The 25,227-nt window shown below is 46.9% G+C and overlaps 2 non-coding genes across 2 annotated transcripts; both read left to right on the top strand.

Annotated features, from left to right (window-relative positions):
* The first annotated feature begins 20,111 nt into the window (after positions 1–20,111).
* Positions 20,112–20,183, top strand: trnah-gug (transfer RNA histidin (anticodon GUG)). The gene has a single exon. It is a non-coding gene; the product is annotated as a tRNA-His (tRNA).
* Positions 20,184–21,467: 1,284 nt separating this feature from the next.
* Positions 21,468–21,539, top strand: trnaq-cug (transfer RNA glutamine (anticodon CUG)). Its single transcript has one exon. It is a non-coding gene; the product is annotated as a tRNA-Gln (tRNA).
* The last annotated feature ends 3,688 nt before the right edge of the window (positions 21,540–25,227 follow it).

The raw sequence follows: 25,227 nt of genomic DNA, 5'->3' as shown, positions 1-25,227 counted from the left end.
AATGTCTCCTTTTATGAGAGTGAAGGCTGCACAGGCCTCTGCTGTCAGGGGGAAGGAGGCGGACTTGATGAGGGGTCGGGCTTTATCCGCATAGTTGGGCACCCACTGAGCATAGTAAGAGAAAAACCCCAGGCATCTCTTCAGTGCTTTCTGGCAGTGGGGGAGGGGGAGCTCCATAAGGGGGCGCATTCTATCGGGGTCTGGGCCGATGACTCCGTTCTCCACTACGCAGCCAAGAATAGCGAGGCGCGTAGTACGAAACATACATTTGTCTTTGTTGTATGTGAGATTCAGCCGCTGGGCCGTCCGGAGTAATTTCTCTAGATTAACGTCGTGGTCCTGCTGGTCGTGGCCGCAGATGGTGACGTTGTCTAGATATGGGAAAGTGGCCTGGAGCGCGTTCTGGTCAACCATCCGGTCCATCTCCCGTTGGAAGACAGAAACTCCGTTGGTGACGCCGAAGGGAACTCTGAGAAAGTGATAGAGCCGACCGTCAGCTTCAAAAGCTGTGTACTGGCGGTCCTCAGCCCTGATGGGGAGCTGGTGGTATGCCGACTTCAGATCAATCGTCGAGAACACCCGGTATTGTGCTATCTGATTGACCATGTCAGATATGCGGGGGAGTGGGTATGCATCTAGTTGGGTGTAGCGATTGATCGTCTGGCTGTAGTCAATAACTAGGCGCTGTTTTTCGCCAGTCTTCACTACCACCACTTGTGCTCGCCATGGGCTGGTGCTACTTTCAATAATCCCTTCCTTCAGGAGTCTCGCTACCTCGGATTTAATGAAGCTCCTATCCCCAACACTGTAACGCCTGCTTTTGGTAGCGATGGGCTTACAGTCGCGGGTGAGGTTAGCGAACAAGGAGGGGGGGGGGACTTTAAGGGTGGAGAGGCTGCAAATGGTGCACGGCGGGCGATTTAAAAGCTGCTGGCTGCAGACTGTGAGTGGGGGGAGGGGTCCGTCATACGCTAATCTGACACTCTTAAGGTGGCACTGAAAATCCAACCCCAGTAGAACGGCAGCACAGAGATGGGGCAGGACCAGAAGTTTAAAATTTTTGTATTCTGTGCCCCTTACTGAAAGGGTCACTACACAGTAGCCACCGACGTCCGCTGACTGGGCTTTGGAAGCCAAAGAGATCCGATGGCGCGTCGGCAGGACCGGGAGAGAGTAACTGCGCACCGTGTCGGGGTGGATAAAGCTCTCCGTGCTCCCGCTGTCAAAAAGGCAGGTAGTGGCGCGGCCGTTTACCGTAATATCCATCATGGACCTGGACAGTTGATGAGGGAGAGATTGGTCCAGCGTCACGGAGGCCAGCGTATGGTCGAGCGAGTCGATGTGGTCGTCAGATGAGGCGGTGGTTGAGTCCGGCTCCCCCGTGGTTGAAGTCGGAGGCGTCCAAGATGGCGGACAAAATGGCGGCGCCCACGGTCCCGATCCCCACGCGGCTGGGGGAGCCCAAGATGGCGGACAAGATGGCTGCGCCCACGGTTCGCACGCAGCGCTGCTGGCGTTAGCGGTCTTCCCTTTGCAGGCGCTAACGTAGTGACCTTTCTTCCCGCAGCCGGAGCAGGTAGCATTCTTCGCGGGGCAGCGTGCTCTAGGGTGTTTAGCTTGGCCACAAAAATAGCATTTTTGTGCCTTGGACATCGCTGCAGCAGTCGGAGGTGGCGGTCCCATGGCCCAAGATTGCGGCGTCCACGGCGCGGGGCGATGAGGGGAGAAAGCGTCCATATTTCTGTGGGCCGCGTCGAGCGAGAGCGCGAGGGACACTGCCTTTGTCAGGTCTATTTCACCCTTCTCCAGCAGCCTCTGCCGGGAGTAGTCGGACCTTAGACCCGCAACGAAAGCGTCTCGTATCAATCCCACCGCATGTGCCGTGGCCGATACTTCCTTGCAGTCGCAGCCGCGTCCGAGTACCCGCAGTGCCCGTAGGAAGGCTTCCACCGATTCCCCGGGCTGCTGTCTGCGAGATCTTAAAAGGTGCCTGGCATAGACCGTGTTAACCGGGCGTGCATACTGCCCTTTCAGTAGGTCGATAGCCACCGCGTAGGTCGTCGCATCTTGGATTAAAGTATAGACTTGGTGGCTCACCTTCGAGGCCAGGATTTTCAGTTTATTTTCATCAAGAGTCACGGTCGAGGCTTCCAGATACGCCTCAAAGCAATGCAGCCATTGTGCGAATTTAGTCGACGAACCCGCTTCTTGGGGGTCTAGGTCCAGGCATGTTGGTCTGAGGGCTCGCAGCAGCGCCTGCTGCTCAGCGTTTTGCGCCATCGGTTGATCAGCATCCGCAGCCAACATTTAACTTTGGTAATAAAATTGATGCACTATCAATTGCTACAAAAGACTGGAGATTGAGAAAGTAATAAACAGGCTTTTATTACCAAAGAACAGAGCATGCCTCTTGTGGTTGCCTGGTATCCAAAAGGGCTGGAGGCTTCTGAGCAGCGACCTTTATACCCAGCCATGAGGGTGGAGCCAGGGGCGGAGTCAGCTGAGGCATGCACAGACAAGTACAACAATATGCAAGAGTGAACAACAGTACTAACAGTGAACAACAATACTAACAACAGTGGTTTACCACAAGGGGCAAGTGGGCAAGCTGAAGTTAAGGATGAGACCAGGCCGAGACAAAGTATAATGGTGGAGATGGTAATGTTGTTGATTTTGAGAAAAGAATAGAGGGAGCTATTCAGCAAAGGTAAGCACTCTGGACTCTGAATCCAGCGATCCAAGTTCAAATCTCGGTGGAACCTGAATTATTGTTGTCCCAGCTGCTGAAATTTGGGACATACAAGCTTGGTATCTGCATACCAACCACGGTTACGGGACCGTTTGCTGCCTGAATCAATGACGGTTGATTTATTGTTCTCGACATCAGATGATGGGCTCAACCTCTCATTCCCAGTTCCAAATAAGCGGGGGACAAAGATGTGTATTGTCCAGTGCTTCATTTCACTGCACAGCAGATTGCTCAACATTTTCTTTGCAAGCTGCATTCGGCTGGCATACTTGTTGAAATTGAAAGCAGTGCTTCTTGAAACGTAGACATTGCACTTCGTATTCTCGAAAAAAGTTAACAATTGCTTATCTATCGTGCAGCAGTGCCTTGCAAAGATTATTCACATTTTACCTGGCAGGACTGCAATACAAGATGCTATGAGCAGTGTGAAAAAGAAGCTGAGATTTGTGAACCGATAGCCATCAAGGCAGCTGTGTGATTTACTCACTACCGAGGCTTTGCAGAGGGGCAAGTGGGCAAGCTGAAGTTAAGGATGAGACCTGGCCGAGACAAAGTATAATGTTGGAGATGGTATTGTTGTTGATTTTAAGAAAAGATTCAAATAAATTTATCAGCAAAGGTTCCATGGTGTAATGGTGAGCACTCTGGACTTTAAATCCAGCGATCCGAGTTCAAATCTCTGTGGAACCTGAATTCTTGTTGTCCCAGCTGCTGAAGTTTGGGACATACAAGCTTGGTATCTGCATACCAACCACGGTTACGGGACCGTTTGCTGCCTGAATCAATGACGGTTGATTTATTGTTCTCGACATCAGATGATAGGCTCAACCTCTTATTCCCAGTTCCAAATAAGAGGGGGAGAAAGATGTGTGTTGTCCAGTGCTTCGTTTGACTGCACAGCAGAATGCTCAACATTTTCTTTGCAAGCTGTATTCGGCTGGCATACTTGCTGAAATTGAAAGCAGTGCTTCTTGAAACGAAGGCATTGCACTTCGTATTCTTCGAAAAAAGTTAACAATTGTTTATCTTTCGTGCAGCTGTGACTTGCAAAGATTATACTCATTTTACCTGGCAGGACTGCAATGCAATCTGCCATGAGCAGTGTGAAAAAGAAGCTGAGATTTGTGAACCGATAGCCATCAAGGCAGCTGTGTGATTTGCTCAGAACCGAAGCTTAGCAGAGGGGCAAGTGGGCAAGCTGAAGTTAAGGATGAGACCAGGCCGAGACAAAGTATAATGGTGGAGATGGTAATGTTGTTGATTTTGAGAAAAGAATAGAGGGAGCTATTCAGCAAAGGTTCCATGGTGTAATGGTAAGCACTCTGGACTCTGAATCCAGCGATCCAAGTTCAAATGTCGGTGGAACCTGAATTATTGTTGTCCCAGCTGCTGGAAATTTGGAACACACAAAATTGGCATCTGCATGCCAACCACGGTTGTGGGACCGCTTTGCTGCCTGAATCGATGACGGTTGATTTATTGTTCTGGACATCAGATGAGATAGGCTCAACCTCTCATTCCCAGTTCCAAATAAGCGGGGGAGAAAGATGTGTATTGTCCAGTGCTTCATTTCACTGCACAGCAGATTGCTCAACATTTTCTTTGCAAGCTGCATTCGGCTGGCATACTTGTTGAAATTGAAAGCAGTGCTTCTTGAAACGTAGACATTGCACTTCGTATTCTCGAAAAAAGTTAACAATTGCTTATCTTTCGTGCAGCTGTGCCTTGCAAAGATTATACTCATTTTACCTGGCAGGACTGCAATGCAATCTGCCATGAGCAGTGTGAAAAAGAAGCTGAGATTTGTGAACCGATAGCCATCAAGGCAGCTGTGTGATATGCTCAGAACCGAAGCTTAGCAGAGGGGCAAGTGGGCAAGCTGAAATTAAGGATGAGACCAGGCCGAGACAAAGTATAATGGTGGAGATGCTAATGTTGTTGATTTTGAGAAAAGAATCTAAGGAACTATTCAGCGAAGGTTCCATGGTGTAATGGTAAACACTCTGGACTTTGAATCCAGCGATCCGAGTTCAAATTTCGGTGAAACCTGAATTCTTGTTGTCCCAGCTGCTGGAAATTTGGGACACACAAGCTTGGCATCTTCATAACAACCACGGTTATGGGACCGTTTGCTGCCTGGATCAATGACGGTTGATTTATTGTTCTCGACATCAGATGATAGGCTCAACCTCTTATTCCCAGTTCCAAATAAGAGGGGGAGAAAGATGTGTGTTGTCCAGTGCTTCGTTTGACTGCACAGCAGAATGCTCAACATTTTCTTTGCAAGCTGCATTCGGATGGCATACTTGCTGAAATTGAAAGCAGTGCTTCTTGAAACATTGGCATTGCACTTCATATTCTCGAAAAAAGTTAACAATTGCTCATCTTTCGTGCAGCAGTGCCTTGCAAAGATTATACTCATTTTACCTGGCAGGACTGCAATGCAATCTGCCATGAGCAGTGTGAAAAAGAAGCTGAGATTTGTGAACCGATAGCCATCAAGGCGGCTGTGTGATTTGCTCAGAACCGAAGCTTAGCAGAGGGGCAAGTGGGCAAGCTGACGTTAAGGATGAGACCAGGCCGAGACAAAGTATAATGGTGGAGATGGTAATGTTGTTGATTTTGAGAAAAGAATCTAGGGAACTGTTCAGCAAAGGTTCTATGGTGTAATGGTAAGCACTCTGGACTCTGAATCCAGCGATCCAAGTTCAAATCTCGGTGGAACCTGAATTCTTGTTGTCCCAGCTGCTGGAAATTTGGGACATACAAGCTTGGCATCTTCATAACAAACACGGTTATGGGACCGTTTGCTGCCTGGATCAATGACGGTTGATTTATTGTCCTCGACATCAGATGACAGGCTCAACCACTTATTCCCAGTTCCAAATAAGAGGGGGAGAAAGATGTGTGTTGTCCAGTGCTTCGTTTGACTGCACAGCAGAATGCTCAACATTTTCTTTGCAAGCTGCATTCGGATGGCATACTTGTTGAAATTGAAAGCAGTGCTTCTTGAAACGGAGGCATTGCACTTCATATTCTCGAAAAAAGTTAACAATTGCTCATCTTTCGTGCAGCAGTGCCTTGCAAAGATTATACTCATTTTACCTGGCAGGACTGCAATGCAATCTGCCATGAGCAGTGTGAAAAAGAAGCTGAGATTTGTGAACCGATAGCCATCAAGGCAGCTGTGTGATTTGCTCAGAACCGAAGCTTAGCAGAGGGGTAAGTGGGCAAGCTGAAGTTGAGGATGAGACCAGTCCGAGACAAAGTATAATGGTGGAGATGGTAATGTTGTTGATTTTGAGAAAAGAATCTATGGACTGTTCAGCGAAGGTTCCATGGTGTAATGGTAAGCATTCTGGGCTCTGAATCCAGCGATCCGAGTTCAAATCTCGGTGGAACCTGAATTCTTGTTGTCCCAGCTGCTGAAATTTGGGACAGACAAGCTTGGTATCTGCATACCAACCACGGATACGGGACCGTTTGCTGCCTGAGTCATTGACGGTTGATTTATTGTACTCGACATCAGATGATAGGCTCAACCTCTCATTCCCAGTTCCAAATAAGAGGGGGAGAAAGATGTGTGTTGTCCAGTGCTTCGTTTGACTGCACAGCAGAATGCTCAACATTTTCTTTGCAAGCTGCATTCGGCTGGCATACTTGCTGAAATTGAAAGCAGTGCTTCTTGAAACGTAGGCATTGCACTTCGTATTCTTCGAAAAAAGTTAACAATTGCTTATCTTTCGTGCAGCTGTGCCTTGCAAAGATTATACTCATTTTACCTGGCAGGACTGCAATGCAATCTGCCATGAGCAGTGTGAAAAAGAAGCTGAGATTTGTGAACCGATAGCCATCAAGGCAGCTGTGTGATTTGCTCAGAACCGAAGCTTAGCAGAGGGGCAAGTGGGCAAGCTGAAGTTAAGGATGAGACCAGGCCGAGACAAATATAATGGTGGAGATGGTAATGTTGTTGATTTTGAGAAAAGAATCTAGGGACTGTTTAGCGAAGGTTCCATGGTGTAATGGTAAGCACTCTGGAATCTGAATCCAGCGATCCGAATTCAAATCTCGGTGGAACCTGATTTCTTGCTGTCCCAGCTGCTGAAATTTGGGACATACAAGCTTGGTATCTGCAAACCAACCACGGTTACGGGACCGTTTGCTGCCTGAATCAATGACGGTTGATTTATTGTTCTCGACATCAGATGATAGGCTCAACCTCTCATTCCCAGTTCCAAATAAGAGGGGGAGAAAGATGTGTGTTGTCCAGTGCTTCGTTTGACTGCACAGCAGAATGCTCAACATTTTCTTTGCAAGCTGTATTCGGCTGGCATACTTGCTGAAATTGAAAGCAGTGCTTCTTGAAACGCAGGCATTGCACTTCGTATTCTTCGAAAAAAGTTAACAATTGCTTATCTTTCGTGCAGCTGTGCCTTGCAAAGATTATACTCATTTTACCTGGCAGGACTGCAATGCAATCTGCCATGAGCAGTGTGAAAAAGAAGCTGAGATTTGTGAACCGATAGCCATCAAGGCAGCTGTGTGATTTGCTCAGAACGGAAGCTTAGCAGAGGGGCAAGTGGGCAAGCTGAAGTTAAGGATGAGACCAGGCCGAGACAAAGTATAATGGTGGAGATGGTAATGTTGTTGATTTTGAGAAAAGAATAGAGGGAGCTATTCAGCAAAGGTAAGCACTCTGGACTCTGAATCCAGCGATCCAAGTTCAAATCTCGGTGGAACCTGAATTCTTGTTGTCCCAGCTGCTGAAATTTGGGACATACAAGCTTGGTATCTGCATACCAACCACGGTTACGGGACCGTTTGCTGCCTGAATCAATGACGGTTGATTTATTGTTCTCGACATCAGATGATGGGCTCAACCTCTCATTCCCAGTTCCAAATAAGCGGGGGACAAAGATGTGTATTGTCCAGTGCTTCATTTCACTGCACAGCAGATTGCTCAACATTTTCTTTGCAAGCTGCATTCATAGATACATAGATACATAGAAGATAGGAGCAGGAGTAGGCCATTCGGCCCTTCGTGCCTGCTCCGCCATTCGATGAGATCATGGCTGATCCTTTAATTCAGTATCCCGTCCCCGCCTTCTCTCCGTAACCCTTAACCCCTTTTGCCCGTAGAAATATATCTAATTCCCTCTTAAATATATTTAATGAGCTGGCGTACACTGCCCTCTGTGGCAATGAGTTCCACAGGTTCACCACTCTCTGAGTGAAGAAATTCCCCCTCATCTCTGTCCTAAATGGTTTAGCCCTTATCCTTAAATTATGTCCTCTAGTTCTGTTCTCACCCGCCAAGGGAAACATTCCTTCTGCATCCAGTCTGTCTAGACCTGTCAGAATTTTATACACTTCTATGAGGTCCCCTCTCAATCTTCTAAACTCCAGTGTGTACATCCCTAAACTACATAGTCTCTCCTCATAGGTCATTCCCGCCATTCCTGGTATCAGCCTGGTGAATCGCCGCTGCACCCCCTCCATGGCAAGAACATCCTTCCTCAGATGAGGCGACCAAAACTGTACACAGTACTCGAGGTGTGGTCTCACCAGTGCCCTGTACAGCTGCAGCAAGGTATCCCTGTTCCTGTATTCTAACCCTTTTGCTATGAAGGCCAGCATACCGTTTGCCTTCTTGACCGCCTGTTGCACCTGCATGCTCGCCTTCAGTGACTGGTGTACAAGAACACCCAGGTCTCTCTGTACTTCCCCCTCTCCCAATCTATTGCCATTTAAATAATAATTTGCCCTCCCGTTCCTGCACCCAAGGTGGATAACTTCGCACTTGTCCACATTATAGTGCATCTGCCATTTATCCGCCCAATCGCCCAGTCTGTCCAAATCGCTCTGGAGCTTCCTGGTCTCTTCCTCTGAGCCCACCCCCCCTCCTAGTTTAGTGTCGTCTGCAAATTTGGAAATGCTGCATCCGACTCCCTGATCCAGGTCATTAATGTAAATTGTGAACAGCTGGGGGCCCAGGACAGATCCCTGTGGTACCCCACTTGTTACTGCCTGCCATTCAGAAAATGAGCCGTTTATTCCAACTCTCTGTTTTCTATCTGACAGCCAGTTCCCTATCCACGCCAAAACTTTCCCCTTTATCCCATGAGCCTCAATTTTCCATGCTAATCTTTTATGTGGGACCTTATCGAAGGCCTTTTGGAAGTCCAGGTACACCACATCTACTGGCTCTCCCCCATCTATTCTACCAGTTACTCCCTCAAAAAATTCCAATAGATTAGTCAAGCACGATTTACCCTTTGTAAATCCATGTTGACTCTGTCCTATCCTGTCCCCATTTGCTAAGTGCTCCGCTATTTCATCCTTAATGATGGACTCCAGCATTTTGCCCACAACTGATGTAAGGCTTACAGGTCTGTAATTACCTGCTTTTTCCCTACCCCCCTTTTTGAATAGTGGGGTAACGTTAGCTACCCTCCAATCCATCGGCACTGTTCCCGAGTCTAATGAATTCTGAAAAATCATCCTTAGTGCATCCGCTATCTCTAGGGCCACCTCCTTCAGTACCCTAGGATGCATGTTATCAGGCCCTGGGGATTTGTCCACCTTCAATCCCTTTAGCTTCCTTAACACCATATCCTTAGAGATATTGATTTGCGTCAGTTCCTCCTTTGCCAATGTCCCTATTTTTCCCGATATCCCAGGGAGGTTTTTTGTGTCTTCCTTCGTAAAGACTGACCCAAAGTATGCATTTAGTTGATCTGCCATTTCCTTATTTCCCATTATATATTCCCCCGTATCTGACTGCAATGGACCAACTTTGGTTTTCACCAGTCTTTTCCTTTTGATATACTTATAAAAGCTTTTGGAGTTAGTTTTTATATTTTCCGCCAGCTTGTTTTCGTAAGCTATTTTGCCCCTCTGGCTGGCATACTTGTTGAAATTGAAAGCAGTGCTTCTTGAAACGTAGACATTGCACTTCGTATTCTCGAAAAAAGTTAACAATTGCTTATCTATCGTGCAGCAGTGCCTTGCAAAGATTATTCACATTTTACCTGGCAGGACTGCAATACAAGATGCTATGAGCAGTGTGAAAAAGAAGCTGAGATTAGTGAACCGATAGCCATCAAGGCAGCTGTGTGATTTACTCACTACCGAGGCTTTGCAGAGGGGCAAGTGGGCAAGCTGAAGTTAAGGATGAGACCTGGCCGAGACAAAGTATAATGTTGGAGACGGTATTGTTGTTGATTTTAAGAAAAGATTCAAATAAATTTATCAGCAAAGTTTCCATGGTGTAATGGTGAGCACTCTGGACTTTGAATCCAGCGATCCGAGTTCAAATCTCTGTGGAACCTGAATTCTTGTTGTCCCAGCTGCTGAAGTTTGGGACATACAAGCTTGGTATCTGCATACCAACCACGGTTACGGGACCGTTTGCTGCCTGAATCAATGACGGTTGATTTATTGTTCTCGACATCAGATGATAGGCTCAACCTCTCATTCCCAGTTCCAAATAAGAGGGGGAGAAAGATGTGTGTTGTCCAGTGCTTCGTTTGACTGCACAGCAGAATGCTCAACATTTTCTTTGCAAGCTGCATTCGGCTGCCATACTTGCTGAAATTGAAAGCAGTGCTTCTTGAAACGTAGGCATTGCACTTCGTATTCTTCGAAAAAAGTTAACAATTGCTTATCTTTCGTGCAGCAGTGCCTTGCAAAGATTATACTCATTTTACCTGGCAGGACTGCAATGCAATCTGCCATGAGCAGTGTGAAAAAGAAGCTGAGATTTGTGAACCGATAGCCATCAAGGCAGCTGTGTGATTTGCTCAGAACCGAAGCTAAGCAGAGGGGCAAGTGGGCAAGCTGAAATTAAGGATGAGACCAGGCTGAGACAAAGTATAATGGTGGAGATGCTAATGTTGTTGATTTTGAGAAAAGAATCTAAGGAACTGTTCAGCGAAGGTTCCATGGTGTAATGGTAAGCACTCTGGACTTTGAATCCAGCGTTCCGAGTTCAAATTTCGGTGAAACCTGAATTCTTGTTGTCCCAGCTGCTGGAAATTTGGGACATACAAGCTTGGCATCTTCATAACAACCACGGTTATGGGACCGTTTGCTGCCTGGATCAATGACGGTTGATTTATTGTTCTCGACATCAGATGATAGGCTCAACCTCTTATTCCCAGTTCCAAATAAGAGGGGGAGAAAGATGTGTGTTGTCCAGTGCTTCGTTTGACTGCACAGCAGAATGCTCAACATTTTCTTTGCAAGCTGCATTCGGATGGCATACTTGCTGAAATTGAAAGCAGTGCTTCTTGAAACATTGGCATTGCACTTCATATTCTCGAAAAAAGTTAACAATTGCTCATCTTTCGTGCAGCAGTGCCTTGCAAAGATTATACTAATTTTACCTGGCAGGACTGCAATGCAATCTGCCATGAGCAGTGTGAAAAAGAAGCTGAGATTTGTGAACCGATAGCCATCAAGGCGGCTGTGTGATTTGCTCAGAACCGAAGCTTAGCAGAGGGGCAAGTGGGCAAGCTGACGTTAAGGATGAGACCAGTCCGAGACAAAGTATAATGGTGGAGATGGTAATGTTGTTGATTTTGAGAAAAGAATCTAGGGAACTGTTCAGCAAAGGTTCCATGGTGTAATGGTAAGCACTCTGGACTCTGAATCCAACAATCCAAGTTCAAATCTCGGTGGAACCTGTATTCTTGTTGTCCCAGCTGCTGGAAATTTGGGACATGCACGCTTGGCATCTTCATAACAACCACGGTTATGGGACTGTTTGCTGCCTGGATCAATGACGGTTGATTTATTGTTCTCGACATCAGATGATAGGCTCAACCTCTTATTCCCAGTTCCAAATAAGAGGGGGAGAAAGATGTGTGTTGTCCAGTGCTTCGTTTGACTGCACAGCAGAATGTTCAACATTTTCTTTGCAAGCTGCATTCGGTGGGCATACTTGCTGAAATTGAAAGCAGTGCTTCTTGAAACGTAGGCATTGCACTTCGTATTCTCGAAAAAAGTTAACAATTGCTTATCTTTCGTGCAGCTGTGCTTGCAAAGATTATACTCATTTTACCTGGCAGGACTGCAATGCAATCTGCCATGAGCAGTGTGAAAAAGAAGCTGAGATTTGTGAACCGATAGCCATCAAGGCAGCTGTGTGATTTGCTCTGAACCGAAGCTTAGCAGAGGGGCAAGCTGAAGTTAAGGATGAGACCAGGCCGAGACAAAGTATAATGGTGGAGATGGTAATGTTGTTTATTTTGAGAAAAGAATCTAGGGAACTGTTCAGCAAAGGTTCCATGGTGTAATGGTAAGCACTCTGGACTCTGAATACAGCGATCCAAGTTCAAATCTCGGTGGAACCTGTATTCTTGTTGTCCCAGCTGCGGGAAATTTGGGACATGCATGCTTGGCATCTTCATAACAACCACGGTTATGGGACCGTTTGCTGCCTGGATCAATGACGGTTGATTTATTGTTCTCGAAATCAGATGATAGGCTCAACCTCTTATTCCCAGTTCCAAATAAGAAGGGGAGAAAGATGTGTGTTGTCCAGTGCTTCGTTTGACTGCACAGCAGAATGCTCAACATTTTCTTTGCAAGCTGCATTCGGCTGGCATATTTGCTGAAATTGAAAGCAGTGCTTCTTGAAACGTAGGCATTGCACTTCATATTCTCGAAAAAAGTTATCAAATGCTCATCTTTCGTGCTGCTGTGCCTTGCAAAGATTATACTCATTTTACCTGGCAGGACTGCAATGCAATCTGCCATGAGCAGTGTGAAAAAGAAGCTGAGATTTGTGAACCGAAACCCATCAAGGCAGCTGTGTGATTTGCTCAGAACCGAAGCTTAGCAGAGGGGCAAGTCGGCAAGCTGAATTTGAGGATGAGACCAGGCCGAGACAAAGTATAATGGTGGAGATGGTAATGTTGTTGATTTTGAGAAAAGAATCTAGGGAACTGTTCAGCAAAGGTTCCATGGTGTAATGGTAAGCACTCTGGACTCTGAATCCAGCGATCCAAGTTCAAATCTCGGTGGAACCTGTATTCTTGTTGTCCCAGCTGCTGGAAATTTGGGACATGCATGCTTGGCATCTTCATAACAACCACGGTTTTGGGACCGTTTGCTGCTTCGATCAATGACGGTTGATTTATTGTTCTCGACATCAGATGACAGGCTCAACCTCTTATTCCCAGTTCCAAATAAGAGGGGGAGAAAGATGTGTGTTGTCCAGTGCTTCGTTTGAATGCACAGCAGAATGCTCAACATTTTCTTTGCAAGCTGCATTCGGCGGGCATACTTGCTGAAATTGAAAGCAGTGCTTCTTGAAACATAGGCATTGCACTTCGTATTCTCGAAAAAAGTTAACAATAGCTTTTCTTTCGTGCAGCTGTGCCTTGCAAATATTATACTCATTTTACCTGGCAGGACTGCAATGCAATCTGCCATGAGCAGTGTGAAAAAGAAGCTGAGATTTGTGAACCGATAGCCATCAAGGCAGCTGTGTGATTTGCTCAGAACCGAAGCTTAGCAGAGGGGCAAGCTGAAGTTAAGGATGAGACCAGGCCGAGACAAAGTATAATGGTGGAGATGGTAATGCTGTTGGTTTTGAGAAAAGAATCTAGGGAACTGTTCAGCAAAATTTCCATGGTGTAATGGGAAGCACTCTGGACTCTGAACCCAGCGATCCAAATTCAAATCTCGGTGGAACCTGTATTCTTGTTGTCCCAGCTGCTGGAAATTTGGAACATGCACGCTTGGCATCTTCATAACAACCACGGTTATGGGACCGTAGCTGCCTGGATCAATGACGGTTGATTTATTGTTCTCGACATCAGATGATAGGCTCAACCTCTTATTCCCAGTTCCAAATAAGAGGGGGAGAAAGATGTGTGTTGTCCAGTGCTTCGTTTTTGTGCACAGCAGAATGCTCAACATTTTCTTTGCAAGCTGCATTCGGCTGGCATACTTGCTGAAATTGAAAGCAGTGCTTCTTGAAACGTAGGCATTGCACTTCGTATTCTCGAAAAAAGTTAACAATTGCTTATCTTTCGTGCAGCTGTGCCTTGCAAAGATTATACTCATTTTACCTGGCAGGACTGCAATGCAATCTGCCATGAGCAGTGTGAAAAAGAAGCTGAGATTTGTGAACCGATAGCCATCAAGGCAGCTGTGTGATTTGCTCAGAACCGAAGCTTAGCAGAGGGGCAAGCTGAAGTTAAGGATGAGACCAGGCCGAGACAAAGTATAATGGTGGAGATGGTAATGTTGTTGATTTTGAGAAAAGAATATAGGGAGCTGTTCAGCAAAGGTTCCATCGTGTAATGGTAAGCATTCTGCACTCTGAATCCAGCGATCCAAGTTCAAATCTCGGTGGAACCTGAATTATTGTTGTCCCAACTGCTGGAAATTTGGGATATACAAGTTTGGCATCTGCATACCAACCACGGTTACGGGACCGTTTGCTGCCTGAATCGATGACGGTTGATTTATTGTTCTGGACATCAGATGATAGGCTCAACCTCTAATTCCCAGTTCCAAATAAGCGGGGGAGAAAGATGTGTATTGTCCAGTGCTTCATTTCACTGCACAGCAGATTGCTCAACATTTTCTTTGCAAGCTGCATTCGGCTGGCATACTTGTTGAAATTGAAAGCAGTGCTTCTTGAAACGTAGACATTGCACTTCGTATTCTCGAAAAAAGTTAACAATTGCTTATCTATCGTGCAGCAGTGCCTTGCAAAGATTTTTCACATTTTACCTGGCAGGACTGCAATACAAGATGCTATGAGCCGTGTGAAAAAGAAACAGAGATTTGTGAACCGATAGCCATCAAGGCAGCTGTGTGATTTACTCAGAACCGAGGCTTAGCAGAGGGGCAAGTGGGCAAGCTGAAGTTAAGGATGAGACCTGGCCGAGACAAAGTATAATGGTGGAGATGGTAATGTTGTTGATTTTGAGAAAAGAATCTAAGGAACTGTTCAGCAAAGGTTCCATGGTGTAATGGTAAGCAATCTGGACTCTGAATCCAGCGATCCGAGTTCAAATCTCGATGGAACCTGAATTCTTGTTGTCCCAACTGCTGGAAATTTGGGACATACAAGATTGGCATCTGCATACCAACCACGGTTACGGGACCGTTTGCTGCCTGAATCGATGACGGTTGATTTATTGTTCTGGACATCAGATGATAGGCTCAACCTCTCATTCCCAGTTCCAAATAAGCGGGGGAGCAAGATGTGTATTGTCCAGTGCTTCATTTCACTGCACAGCAGCATGCTCAACATTTTCTTTGCAAGCTGCATTCGGATGGCATACTTGCTGAATTTGAAAGCAGTGCTTCTTGAAACGTAGGCATTGCACTTCGTATTCTCGAAAAAAGTTAACAATTGCTTATCTTTCGTGCAGCTGTGCCTTGCAAAGATTATACTCATTTTACCTGGCAGGACTGCAATGCAATCTGCCATGAGCAGTGTGAAAAAGAAGCTGAGATTTGTGAACCGATAGCCATCACGGCAGCTGTGTGATTTGCTCAGAACCGAAGCTTCGCAGAGGGGCAAGCTGAAGTTAAGGATGAGACCAGGCCGAGACAAAGTATAATGGTGGAGATGGTAATGTTGTTGATTTTGAGAAAAGAATCTAGGGAACTGTTCAGCAAAGGTTCCATGGTGTAATGGTAAGCACTCTGGACTCTGAATCCAGCGATCCAAGTTCAAATCTCGGTGGAACCTGTATTCTTGTTGTCCCAGCTGCTGGAAATTTGGGACATGCATGCTTGGCATCTTCATAACAACCACGGTTTTGGGACCGTTTGCTGCTTCGATCAATGACGGTTGATTTATTGTTCTCGACATCAGATGACAGGCTCAACCTCTTATTCCCAGTTCCAAATAAGAGGGGGAGAAAGATGTGTGTTGTCCAGTGCTTCGTTTGAATGCACAGCAGAATGCTCAACATTTTCTTTGCAAGCTGCATTCGGCGGGCATACTTGCTGAAATTGAAAGCAGTGCTTCTTGAAACATAGGCATTGCACTTCGTATTCTCGAAAAAAGTTAACAATAGCTTTTCTTTCGTGCAGCTGTGCCTTGCAAATATTATACTCATTTTACCTGGCAGGACTGCAATGCAATCTGCCATGAGCAGTGTGAAAAAGAAGCTGAGATTTGTGAACCGATAGCCATCAAGGCAGCTGTGTGATTTGCTCAGAACCGAAGCTTAGCAGAGGGGCAAGCTGAAGTTAAGGATGAGACCAGGCCGAGACAAAGTATAATGGTGGAGATGGTAATGCTGTTGGTTTTGAGAAAAGAATCTAGGGAACTGTTCAGCAAAATTTCCATGGTGTAATGGGAAGCACTCTGGACTCTGAACCCAGCGATCCAAATTCAAATCTCGGTGGAACCTGTATTCTTGTTGTCCCAGCTGCTGGAAATTTGGAACATGCACGCTTGGCATCTTCATAACAACCACGGTTATGGGACCGTAGCTGCCTGGATCAATGACGGTTGATTTATTGTTCTCGACATCAGATGATAGGCTCAACCTCTTATTCCCAGTTCCAAATAAGAGGGGGAGAAAGATGTGTGTTGTCCAGTGCTTCGTTTTTGTGCACAGCAGAATGCTCAACATTTTCTTTGCAAGCTGCATTCGGCTGGCATACTTGCTGAAATTGAAAGCAGTGCTTCTTGAAACGTAGGCATTGCACTTCGTATTCTCGAAAAAAGTTAACAATTGCTTATCTTTCGTGCAGCTGTGCCTTGCAAAGATTATACTCATTTTACCTGGCAGGACTGCAATGCAATCTGCCATGAGCAGTGTGAAAAAGAAGCTGAGATTTGTGAACCGATAGCCATCAAGGCAGCTGTGTGATTTGCTCAGAACCGAAGCTTAGCAGAGGGGCAAGCTGAAGTTAAGGATGAGACCAGGCCGAGACAAAGTATAATGGTGGAGATGGTAATGTTGTTGATTTTGAGAAAAGAATATAGGGAGCTGTTCAGCAAAGGTTCCATCGTGTAATGGTAAGCATTCTGCACTCTGAATCCAGCGATCCAAGTTCAAATCTCGGTGGAACCTGAATTATTGTTGTCCCAACTGCTGGAAATTTGGGATATACAAGTTTGGCATCTGCATACCAACCACGGTTACGGGACCGTTTGCTGCCTGAATCGATGACGGTTGATTTATTGTTCTGGACATCAGATGATAGGCTCAACCTCTAATTCCCAGTTCCAAATAAGCGGGGGAGAAAGATGTGTATTGTCCAGTGCTTCATTTCACTGCACAGCAGATTGCTCAACATTTTCTTTGCAAGCTGCATTCGGCTGGCATACTTGTTGAAATTGAAAGCAGTGCTTCTTGAAACGTAGACATTGCACTTCGTATTCTCGAAAAAAGTTAACAATTGCTTATCTATCGTGCAGCAGTGCCTTGCAAAGATTTTTCACATTTTACCTGGCAGGACTGCAATACAAGATGCTATGAGCCGTGTGAAAAAGAAACAGAGATTTGTGAACCGATAGCCATCAAGGCAGCTGTGTGATTTACTCAGAACCGAGGCTTAGCAGAGGGGCAAGTGGGCAAGCTGAAGTTAAGGATGAGACCTGGCCGAGACAAAGTATAATGGTGGAGATGGTAATGTTGTTGATTTTGAGAAAAGAATCTAAGGAACTGTTCAGCAAAGGTTCCATGGTGTAATGGTAAGCAATCTGGACTCTGAATCCAGCGATCCGAGTTCAAATCTCGATGGAACCTGAATTCTTGTTGTCCCAACTGCTGGAAATTTGGGACATACAAGATTGGCATCTGCATACCAACCACGGTTACGGGACCGTTTGCTGCCTGAATCGATGACGGTTGATTTATTGTTCTGGACATCAGATGATAGGCTCAACCTCTCATTCCCAGTTCCAAATAAGCGGGGGAGCAAGATGTGTATTGTCCAGTGCTTCATTTCACTGCACAGCAGCATGCTCAACATTTTCTTTGCAAGCTGCATTCGGATGGCATACTTGCTGAATTTGAAAGCAGTGCTTCTTGAAACGTAGGCATTGCACTTCGTATTCTCGAAAAAAGTTAACAATTGCTTATCTTTCGTGCAGCTGTGCCTTGCAAAGATTATACTCATTTTACCTGGCAGGACTGCAATGCAATCTGCCATGAGCAGTGTGAAAAAGAAGCTGAGATTTGTGAACCGATAGCCATCACGGCAGCTGTGTGATTTGCTCAGAACCGAAGCTTCGCAGAGGGGCAAGCTGAAGTTAAGGATGAGACCAGGCCGAGACAAAGTATAATGGTGGAGATGGTAATGTTGTTGATTTTGAGAAAAGAATCTAGGGAACTGTTCAGCAAAGGTTCCATGGTGTAATGGGAAGCACACTGGACTCTGAACCCAGCGATCCAAGTTTAAATCTCGGTGGAACCTGTATTCTTGTTGTCCCAGCTGCTGGAAATTTGGGACATGCACGCTTGGCATCTTCATAACAACCACGGTTATGGGACCGTTTGCTGCCTGGATCAATGACGGTTGATTTATTGTTCTCGACATCAGATGATAGGCTCAACCTCTTATTCCCAGTTCCAAATAAGAGATGGAGAAAGATGTGGGTTGTCCAGTGCTTCGTTTGACTGCACAGCAGAATGCTCAACATTTTCTTTGCAAGCTGCATTCGGCTGGCATACTTGCTGAAATTGAAAGCAGTGCTTCTTGAAACGTAGGCATTGCACTTCGTATTCTCGAAAAAAGTTAACAATTGCTTATCTTTCGTGCAGCTGTGCCTTGCAAAGATTATACTCATTTTACCTGGCAGGACTGCAATGCAATCTGCCATGAGCAGTGTGAAAAAGAAGCTGAGATTTGTGAACCGATAGCCATCAAGGCAGCTGTGTGATTTGCTCAGAACCGAAGCTTAGCAGAGGGGCAAGCTGAAGTTAAGGATGAGACCAGGCCGAGACAAAGTATAATGGTGGAGATGGTAATGTTGTTGGTTTTGAGAAAAGAATCTAGAGAACTGTTCAGCAAAGTTTCCATGGTGTAATGGGAAGCACTCTGGACTCTGAACCCAGCGATCCAAGTTCAAATCTCGGTGGAACCTGTATTCTTGTTGTCCCAGCTGCTGGAAATTTGGGACATGCACGCTTGGCATCTTCATAACAACCACGGTTATGGGACCGTTTGCTGCCTGGATCAATGACGGTTGATTTATTGTTCTCGACATCAGATGATCGGCTCAACCTCTTTTTCCCAGTTCCAAATAAGAGGGGGAGAAAGATGTGTGTTGTCCAGTGCTTCGTTTGACTGCACAGCAGAATGCTCAACATTTTCTTTGCAAGCTGCATTCGGCTGGCATACTTGCTGAAATTGAAAGCAGTGCTTCTTGAAACGTTGGCATTGCACTTCGTATTCTCGAAAAAAGTTAACAATTGCTTATCTTTCGTGCAGCTGTGCCTTGCAAAGATTATACTCATTTTACCTGGCGGGACTGCAATGCAATCTGCCATGAGCAGTGTGAAAAAGAAGCTGAGGTTTGTGAACCGATAGCCATCAAGGCAGCTGTGTGATTTGCTCAGAACCGAAACTTAGCTGAGGGGCAAGCGGGCAAGCTGAAATTAAGGATGAGACCAGGCCGAGACAAAGTATAATGGTGGAGATGGTAATGTTGTTGATTTTGAGAAAAGAATCTAAGGAACTTTTCAGCAAAGGTTCCATGGTGTAATGGTAAGCACTCTGGACACTGAATCCAGCGATCCGAGTTCAAATCGCGGTGGAACCTGAATTCTTGTTGTCCCAGCTGCTGGAAATTTGGGACATGCAAGCTTGGCATCTTCATAACAACCACGGTTATGGGACCGTTTGCTGCCTGGATCAATGACGGTTGATTTATTGTTCTCGACATCAGATGATCGGCTCAACCTCTTATTCCCAGTTCAAAATAAGAGGGGGAGAAAGATGTGTGTTCTCCAGTGCTTCGTTTGACTGCACAGCAGAATGCTCAACATTTTCTTTGCAAGCTGCATTCGGATGGCATACTTGCTGAAATTGAAAGCAGTGCTTCTTGAAACGTAGGCATTTCACTTCATATTCTCGAAAAAAGTTAACAATTGCTCATCTTTCATGCAGCAGTGCCTTGCAAAGATTATTCACATTTTACCTGGCAGGACTGCAATGCAATCTGCCATGAGCAGTGTGAAAAAGAAGCTGAGATTTGTGAACCGATAGCCATCAAGGCAGCTGTGTGATTTGCTCAGAACCGAAGCACAGCAGAGGGGCAAGTGGGCAAGCTGACGTTAAGGATGAGACCAGGCCGAGACAAAGTATAAAGGTGGAGATGGTAATGTTGTTGATTTTGAGAAAAGAATATAGGGAGCTCTTCAGCAAAGGTTCCATGGTGTAATGGTAAGCACTCTGGACTGTGAATCCAGCGATCCAAGTTCAAATCTCGGTGGAATCTGAATTATTGTTGTCCCAGCTGCTGGAAATTTGGGACATCCAAGATTGGCATCTGCATACCAACCACGGTTACGGGACCGTTTGCTGCCTGAATCGATGACGGTTGATTTATTGTTCTGGACATCAGATGATAGGCTCAACCTCTCATTCCCAGTTCCAAATAAGCGGGGGGGAGAAAGATGTGTATTGTCCAGTGCTTCATTTCACTGCACAGCAGTTTGCTCAACATTTTCTTTGCAAGCTGCATTCGGCTGGCATACTTGTTGAAATTGAAAGCAGTGCTTCTTGAAACGTAGACATTGCACTTCGTATTCTCGAAAAAAGTTAACAATTGCTTATCTATCGTGCAGCAGTGCCTTGCAAAGATTATTCACGTTTTACCTGGCAGGACTGCAATACAGGATGCTATGAGCAGTGTGAAAAAGAAACAGAGATTTGTGAACCGATAGCCATCAAGGCAGCTGTGTGATTTACTCAGAACCGAGGCTGAGCAGAGGGGCAAGTGGGTAAGCTGAAGTTAAGGATGAGACCTGGCCGAGACAAAGTATAATGGTGGAGACGGTAATGTTGTTGATTTTGAGCAAAGAATCTAATGAACATTTCAGCAACGGTTACATGGTGTAATGGTGAGCACTCTGGACTTTAAATCCAGTGATCCGTGTTCAAATTTCGGTGGGACCTGAATTCTTGTTGTCCCAGCTGCTGGAAATTTAGGGCATACATGCTTGGCATCTGCATACCAACCACGGTTACTGGGCTTTTGCTGCCTTAATCAATGACGGTTGATTTATTGTACTCGACATCAGATGATAGGCTGAACCTCTCATTCCCTGTTCCAAATGAGCGGAGCAGAAAGATATGTGTTGTTCAGTGCTTCATTTGATTCCACAGCAGATTGCTCAACATTTTCTTTGCAAGCTGCATTCGGCTGGCATAATTGTTGTAATTGAAAGCAGAGCTTCTTGAAACGTAGGCATTGCACTTAGTATTCTCGAAAAAAGTTAACAATTGCTTTTCTTTAGTGCAGCAGTGCCTTGCAAGGTTTGTACACATTTTATCAGGCAGGACTGTAATACAAGCTGCTCTGAGCAGTGTGAGAAAGAAGCAGCGTTTTGAGAACCAAGATCCATCAAGGCGGCTGTGTGATTTGCTCAGAACCGAGGCTTAGCAGAGGGGCAATTGGGCAAGCTGAAGTTAAGGATGAGACCAGGCCGAGACAAAGTTGAATGGTGGAGACGTTAATGTTGTTGATTTTGAGAAAAGAGCTAATGAAATCTTCAGCAACGGTTCCATGGTGTAATGGTTAGCACTCTGGACTCTGAATCCAGCAATCAGAGTTCAAATCTCTGTGGAACCTGAATTCTTGTTGTCCCAGTTGCTGGAAATTTCGGACATACAGGGTGAAGGCATCTGCGTACCAACCACGGTTGCTGGACCGTTTGCTGCCTGAATCAATGACGGTTGATTTATTGTTCTCTGTTGTGTCTGTACCTTTAAGGGAATAACTGGTCTTAGACTGCAGTACTGGCAGTGACCACCCTTGTATAAAAGGCCCTAGCAGGCTTCTGTAGTTTCAGTTTCAAGCTGCCTCTTGTTCAGTAAAGTACCTGTTAAACTGTTCTCCCGAAGTGCGTGTATTATTGAGGTGCAGACTTTACAGTGGCGACGAGTAAGTTCGAACTCACCTGCAGTGTGGCATCATCTCACGGGGATCTCACCTGAAAGGAAGGTCCTGGAAGGTCGTAGTCTGAGCAACGGGCGCCGACCGAGGGCAACCGCCCAAAGAATCCATTGGTGTTTGGAGAATTGCGGGAGAGACTGTGGTTCCAGCGAATCGTGCTGGAAGCAGGTAGCGCGCTGACCCTTCCGGACTGTGGTGCGCTCAAGCTCGATTGAGAGGCTCTGCAAATCGGGCAATTCAAACAGCCCCAAAACGCACTGCTCCCTGACCGGGAATCGAACCCGGGCCGCGGCGATGAGAGCGCCGAATCCTAACCAGTAGACCACCAGGGAAGCTGCAGCAAGCCTCCTGCCAGCAAGCACAGCAATGCAGTTGTTCCTTTCGCGACAGGCAAACTGTTCGGACAAAATGACATTTTTTAGACGAGCACACAAAAGACGTGTTCACGAAAGCACGGCACTAAGTGCGGGTAGGCATCCACTTGAAATCGATGTCCTCCTGTGTTTTTCTCTGGATGTTGTCTCTCTCGGTGCTGGGCGAACAATTCATTGATGCATTTCTCCTGAACTGAAGCCTTTTGCCCATCTCGCGGGGTCAGAGCCGCTCTGTCTGTCTCTTACCTGCTTGTGACCATTATCGGGAACAGGCCACCTGTTCAACTTTCATCAGCAAACCCAGAAAGACAAATAAACAGAAAGATGTGTCTCTCAGCCCCGGTGGCAAAGGTGCAGTGGATGTTAATCCAAATAAATCCCCCGTGAGATTCTGTCTGCATTGGCTTCCTTCTAAAGTTTGTATTTTATATTTTCGGAAAGACCATAAAATTAGGCTGATGGCCCATACGGGGATCGGACCCGCGCCCTTGGCGTTATTCACCCCCCCGTGCTCAGTGCTCAGTGCTCAGCAGAGTCGGCAGCACGAAGTTGGCAAACTGCCTGCAGTCCTCCGAACGGACCTGTGTTGCGAGCCCATCCCGATCCCCGCACCCATTCTCGGGGAAAGGAATTTCTCGGCCTATCTCCTATTGATAAACTCACGGTCTGCTCGAGCACAGAGCTCTCAGCCTTTACTCACTGATCTTCACAAGAGTTGATTGTGTTTTGTAAATCTCTCACTCGCTCTCCTCGCGGTCAAACACAAAGTTTACCTGCTGTGTTTTCCAGCAGCAAGTAAGTTGATTTGAAAAGGCCATTGTGACAGGGTTTGGGCTCTGAATCCAGTCACAGATCGGGTTGTGATGCCTTCTGGCTCAAGCGGTCACCTGACCTGCCAGCTGATGACCTCGCTGCTGATGATGACTGATGTGCCTCAATAATCCCGAGACTCGATGTTAGCGAAACAAAACAAGGCTTTTATTAACTTAGAAGATAACACGCAGTGGAGAGAGGTATCTTCCCTGGAGGTCTGCAGTACTGGCTGTGAGGCCAGACTGAGCTGGCTTACAGAGGCCAGGTATGGGCGGAGCCCGACACACAACACATTCCATACATTCCAATACACAATACAATGGTGAGGAGAAACCTGAAAGAAACCACAGTCACAGGCAATACAATGGTAAGGAGGAACCTGAAACCAACCACAGTCACAGGCAGTGATGAATGGAATATTTAATCACATTCACCCCTTCTATAGATTTAGTCTGTTCGGGGTTTTGGTAGTCCTCTGCGACCGTCGTGGCTGTTGTGGTGTCGCGGGTGTCGGCTGGGTGTCCCCGGTGGCCTCCTGGGTCTCTGCCGGGGGTGCCGCCATGGTTGTTGAAGGGGTAGTTGGTGGGGGTGCCGTTGGTCGATGTTCTTCCGGGGGTGATGAAAGAGTAGTGGGTGGGTAAGAGTTGCTGTGGTCGTTGTTGCTGCTATTGCCGTGGTTGTTGTCATTACCGGCTGGGGCGACATCTTTTATTGACACGGTGTCCTCCCTTCTGTCGGCGTGCCGGACATACGCGTATTGGGGGTTGGTGTGGAGTAGGTGCACTGGCTCCACGAGAGGGTCCGTCTTATGGCCCCTCACATGCCTTCGCACGAAGACCGGACCCGGGGTGGAGAGCCATGATGGCATGGATACGCCTGAGGTGGATTTCCGGGGGAAGCTAAACATTCGTTCATGAGGCATGGCATTAGTGGCAGTACACAATAGCGACCGTATCGAATGGAGCACATCTGAGAGGACTTCCTGCCAGCGGGAGATAGGGAGGCCCTTGGTCCTTAGAGCTAGAGTGACTGCTTTCCATACTGTCCCGTTCTCTTGCTCCACTTGACCGTTACCCCGGGGGTTGTAGCTGGTGGTACGGCTCGTGGCGATACCCCTGGACAGCATGTACTGGCGTAGCTCTTCACTCATGAAGGACGCCCCCCTATCCGTGTGGATGTAGCTCGGCATACCGAACAGGCAGAACAGGCTGTTGAGGCATTTAATGAACGTGGCGCTGGTCATGTCTGGGCAGGGGAAGGCGAATGGGAACCGGGAGTATTCGTCCACAATGTTCAGGAAGTAAACATTGCGGTCGACGGACGGGAGGGGGCCCTTGAAATCTAAGCTGAGCCGCTCAAAGGGCCGTGTAGCTTTGATTAAGTGGGCTCTATCAGGGTGGTAGAACCGAGGCTTGCACTCAGCGCAAGTGCGGCAGTTCCTGGTCAGAGACCGAACTTCCTCAATCGAGTAGGGTAAGTTGCGGGACTTTATGAAGTGGAACAGCCGCGTGACCCCTGGGTGGCAGAGGTCGTTGTGGAGGGTCTGTAGCCGATCCCCGGTGGCGCTGGCACACATCCCTCGTGAGAGGGCATCTGGGGATTCGTTAAGGGCCCCTGGCCGGTAAATGATGTCATACTCGAAGGTGGAGAGCTCGATCCGCCACCGAAGAATCTTATCATTTTTGATCTTCCCCCTCTGTTTATTATTGAACATAAACGCTACCGACCGCTGGTCGGTAAGTAGGATGAAGCGTTTGCCGGCTAGGTAGTGGCGCCAGTGGCGCACTGCCTCCACGATGGCTTGGGCCTCCTTTTCCACGGAGGAGTGTCTGATCTCGGGCCCTTGGAGGGTCCTCGAGAAGAAAGCTACGGGCCGCCCCGCCTGGTTGAGGGTGGCCGCCAAGGCAAAGTCAGACGCATCACTTTCCACTTGAAATGGAGTGTTCTCGTCCACTGCCTGTAGCGTGGCCCGCTCAATATCCTGCTTAATGCTTTTGAAGGCGGCGTGGGCCTCAGCAGAGAGCGGAAAAGAGGATGCTTTCAAGAGGGGGCGGGCTTTGTCGGAGTAGTTGGGGACCCATTGGGAATAATAAGAAAATAACCCCAGGCACCTTTTCAGGGCTTTGGGAGTGTTGGGCAGGGGCAGCTCCCGTAGGGGGCGCAATCGGTCGGGGTCT

The sequence above is a fragment of the Somniosus microcephalus genome, unplaced genomic scaffold (genome assembly GCF_052327205.1).
Source record: "Somniosus microcephalus isolate GS21.2 unplaced genomic scaffold, FLI_Smic_1.0 unresolved_chr4, whole genome shotgun sequence".
NCBI lineage: Eukaryota > Metazoa > Chordata > Chondrichthyes > Squaliformes > Somniosidae > Somniosus > Somniosus microcephalus.
This window is presented reverse-complemented; position numbering and strand designations above follow the sequence as displayed.